This window comes from Poecilia reticulata, unplaced genomic scaffold, assembly GCF_000633615.1.
Source record: "Poecilia reticulata strain Guanapo unplaced genomic scaffold, Guppy_female_1.0+MT scaffold_181, whole genome shotgun sequence".
Classification (NCBI taxonomy): Eukaryota; Metazoa; Chordata; class Actinopteri; order Cyprinodontiformes; family Poeciliidae; genus Poecilia; species Poecilia reticulata.
In genome coordinates this window covers 762025-766797 of record NW_007615018.1, presented here as the reverse complement: position 1 = coordinate 766797, position 4773 = coordinate 762025, and the positions used below count along the sequence as shown (strand labels likewise).

The following is a 4773-nucleotide window of genomic DNA, read 5'->3' as shown; positions in this document are numbered from 1 at the left end:
TTAGACCTGGTTTAGATCCTGTTTAGGCCCAGTTTACACCCAGTTTAGACCCGGTTTAGGCCCAGTTTAGACCCGGTTTAGGCCCAGGTTAGACCTGGTTTAGATCCGGTTTAGGCCCAGTTTACACCCAGTTTAGGCCCAGTTTAGACCCGGTTTAGATCCGGCATTTAGAAACCAGAAGATCGTTGGTTCTGTGAGGAACTGTTCTTCAGAATGGACCCACATCGTGGAGAGTTTACTCAACAGATTTCAGCAGAACCTGAATGAAGGTCATCAGGTTTCCCTCCAGTTTTAGAGCTGAAGGTCACCAGATGAGTGACCCCTGCCTCTTCGTCATCATCATCATCATCTGCAGCAGCATGAACCTCCAGAGGAAACGACATCCTTGTAGTGAGACAACAAATTACTGAGAAGTGTCCTGTTTGGCGTTTCCTCTGCAGGCCGGCGGATGAAGAGTTTGACCTTCAGGAAGCCGAGATGTGGGTCAGAGAGCGGCGTGGCGCCATCATCTCACCTTCTGCCCTCAAACTTTAAGATCTGATCTGTATTTGCTGGTTTCTGGTGAATCTGAGTCACACTGATCTGGGAATGAACCCAAAATCTATGGAGTTTGATTTGTCTCACAATTATTCAATAAAAAAAAAAAAAAATTAAAAGAAAAAAATCTTAAAAACTTTTGAATCATAAAAATAATTTTTTACAAAACAAAAAAATGTTTAAAGTTTTTTTTTTTGAAATCATAAATTTTTGTTTGAATTTGTTTGAAATTCAAACAAATTCAAACATGACATGCAATTTTGATATGCAAAATTTTGCATATCAGAATTTTTTGGTTGAGTCTAAGTTTTTGTTGAAGCTCCTGTTTTTTGGCTGAACTCAACGTTTTTTGGGAATCTCACATGAACATCCGGGGCTTAAGGACGAGCAATGGACCCTAAAAGCAACACTTCCTTCCCTACCTGACCTCCTCTGACTCAACACTTGCTGGTCTCTCCATCCTCATGTTCTGATCGTCTCCAGCAGCTGGAGGAATCAGTCAGACCTACAAGCCTGTCCTGCTTCAGCTGCACTCTGCTGGTCATACTAGAATGGGGAATCAGGAGAACACCAATTTAATTTAATATCATAACACAGCAAAAGGCATATTATATCTAATTCGGAATAAAACTAAGTACAAGACACACGCACACCAAATAATAAAAACACAGAAATTATGTGAATATCCTCCTTTGGCCTGTGACCAACCAGCTTAGTTTTACATTTTACATCTGGAAGAAAACATATATTTAAGAGTTACATTGTCTCCCCTCATAGACAACACTGTGCTTGGTAAATAAATCATCTGCAGTGGTGCAGATTAACGTGGACATAATAACATTGGAGCAACGATCCGCTGTTTTCCCACTTTAGCTTCAATGCTAGTTAATACACACACACACACACACACACACACACACACACACACACACACACACACACACACACACACACACACGGAGGATTACACAACAGTATTTAACACATTTCCTCCAGGTATATTTGGTATTTTCCACGCTTAATGCCGCTCAGCAGCGGTTCGCTGGTTAACGAATTCAACATGAAGACAGGCGAATATCACACAAGCCTAGTTTATGAACTTTACCCAGTGCTAACATTAGCTAGCACAATATGCTACCGCGGCAGACAAAATATGTGACTGTCGTCATAAGTTGTGTAAGATTTATTCTTTGAAACAGGGCGGACACTTTAGTAGCTGCTAAACGGTGTAATGTTGTAAAGATGACTGACCTTCATATTCTGTGTCCCGCCACCGGAACCCTGCAGTTCGGGACACAGCTCTGAGAGCGCTAACCAATCAGAACACGTCTTACATCGCTCGTCCTTAAGCCCCGCCCCGGATGTTCATGTGAGATCCGCAACCAAAACACGTGTTGCGTGGACTCTAATGCAGCTTCCGCGTTCGGGGAAAAGCGGCTCGATTGTTTCCGATCCAATAAAATATCATTTTTACACTCGGTGCCTGCAGGACCTGGCCGACCCGAACATCGATCCGAAGCCCCAACAAGCTGGAGGAAGGATTTAAGATGTAGCCTCGTCATACATTCACTGACACCGAGGTGAGTTTCACTTAAACTTTGTGGCTAACATTAGCTTATGCTAGTAGGCAATATTCTCAGACAATAATTGTGAAACACATCTAACTCCATAAAAATCAAGCAATTAGAAATATAAACTTCCGGTTTCTGTCCAGCAGGTGGTGCTAGACTTCCATCTGCAGCGTCATGGTTGGTGCTGGCTGGTGACGTCACTGATTCAGGTTATTAATAATAATGATAATAATAACTCTCCACCGGTCTGAGATGTTTGGCTCTTTTCTAAATAATCTGCTGGTTTCCATTAATTACCAGGGATGTGAACAAATGGACATTATTGAATTTTATTTTTATTGTTTTACAAAAGAATACAGTCATAATCATCGAGTTACAATATTTATCCCAATGAGTTACTTTTGCCAAATATTTTCAAAATAAAACTTTGAGCAGATTTTAAACATACTTTTCATTGTGGTTTTAAAAACTGTATTTTTTTATGTAATCTTCTAATTTTATTTTCATTAACTCTAAGTGGAAAATCATTAACAAAATTAAAGTTTTCAAACATCCATCAGTGTGCAATTCATCGTGTGTCTGTGTGATAAAATTCCTAATAAATGGGTTTTCCAGCAATTTTCCAGTTTGTTATAATTATTTGTTTTGTCTTTTTTTATTGTAAACACAGAAAACTAGTTATGCTCAAGTTTTAAATATCTCATAATATTTGTGTAGTGTGTGAAATATTCTGATTTCCCTTTTATCTCTTATATTCACCTGGTGAATATAAATGAGTGAAATTAATTGCCTTTCAATTCTAATTGATTGAATTTCTGTGTATAAATGTCATCTTATATTTCCCTGCTGCACACAGGACCGATGGGTCAGGTGTTTCTGGAGGATCAGGACCTTTCCGATCTCATCAACCCTCTGATCCGATGGAGCGGCTGCAGGAACACGCTGACCCTCCACAGGATCCCAGATCCAGGCCTCGATGTCCTGCAGCATGGAGAAACGTCCTGGTCCAACACACCTGGATCGAATGGCTGCTTGAGGTTCTGATAGTGGCCTCATGATTCGACTCGGTGTGTTAAAGCAGAGACTATAAACGTTGGACGACACCAACCCTGAACTCCTGAACCGGAGTCAAAGTCCTGCTGTTCAACCTTCACCCAGCTGAGTCACATTTAGCTGCCTTCAGTGGAAACATGACCTGTGGTGAGGCGGATCAGGAGTATTCATACTCTAAAACCATTTTGGTTTCCATTTGTTCAAAGTAAATTACCAACATATCAATAGTTTGACCACTGAGATACGGCAGAAAAAGGTTTGGTTTTAATAGAGTCTAGGCTGAAACGATTCCTCGAATGATTCGAGTTCCTCGATTATTAAAATACTTCAAGGAAACTTTTCCTGCCTTTATGTTGTATCATGTAGCGCACCGTGTTCTGGCCGGGACATCGCTTGTGTGATGACATCACCGATGATGTCATCCTGCGTGGCGCTGGCTCTGAAGTTCACGGCGTAAAGGTCAGACATGGTGACCTGGGAGCCCTGACCCGAAGCCGGGCTCTGGGGGGCGAAGATGGTTCCGGTGTTTCTGAGCTGGAAACACCGGACCGGATCCGGACCGGAAGCGCAGTGTGTTTGGTGAATAAATCCAGCACCAGGTCTTCATACTGCTGAAGCAGCAAAACATGGTTTCAGCTAAATCACTGATCAAAGGTCGATACGTTTTAAATACGTATTAATGATTAACTGGTGGATGAACTCTGGCTGAACTCTGGTGGGTTGATACTCTGTCCTCCTCATGTTTGTCTGTCGCTAATGTCTTTCTCCACCTAACCTTTGACCCCAGCAGGTCGGTTAAAGCTTTGGYCCGCACCAGCTCACGTCTTAATGCTGGCAAACACAAAACCTTTTGTGTTTTTGTTTTCATGTTTATGTCAAAACCTCCATCGACACACAGCTAATGTACGTAGAGTTTGGTTAAATAGATCAGCCTAGAAATCAGCCAGAGTTCATCTACCAGTTAATCATTAATACATATTTAAAACGTATCGACCTTTGATCAGTGATTTAGCTGAAACCATGTTTTGCTGCTTCAGCAGCATGAAGACCTGCTGCTGGATTTATTCACCAAACAATAAACTTTCCAAACATGAATAATGATCTGGACTAACGTTCACACAGAATCCAGGTTCAACTGGGTCTGAAATCCATCAAGAGCCCATTTCTGAACAATACATTTAATATTTGTGTACATATTTGACCACATATCTACAACAACCTGGAGCTACGCACAAATCTTCTTTTTACAGTTTACAAATCATGTTTCACAGATAAAACTCTCCAAAGTTACAAAGATTACAAATCCACTGTTACACACTCGGGTATTTTGAGACCATTTTCTCTCCATATCTTCTCTGCCTCCACTAAGCGGTCGGCAGGTCCAGACCTCAGTCCGGTGTTTTCCTCCCAGGGGAACCGGAAGCTGCAGCCGGCCCCCGTGACGTCCGGAGAGAGGCGGCGGTTCCCACGCTTTGCTCCGAGCTCCGAGGAACACCGACTAAAATCTGAATGAAGCGTTTCAGAAACCATGTGATCCCTGCAGACAATCCTCTGAAAGGGATCCACACACACACACACACACACACACACACACACACACACACACACACAC

At 42.0% G+C, this 4773-nt stretch overlaps 1 long non-coding RNA gene across 2 annotated transcripts; it reads left to right on the top strand.

Moving 5' to 3' along the window:
• The first annotated feature begins 803 nt into the window (after positions 1-803).
• LOC108165927 (uncharacterized) lies at positions 804-3548 on the top strand. Of its 2 annotated transcripts, none has more exons than XR_001776247.1 (3): positions 804-2117; positions 2255-2317; positions 2965-3548. It is a non-coding gene; the product is annotated as an uncharacterized LOC108165927 (long non-coding RNA). The 2 variants fall into 2 exon arrangements; XR_001776248.1 differs by having other exon boundaries at positions 2252-2317.
• Positions 3549-4773: the final 1225 nt, after the last annotated feature.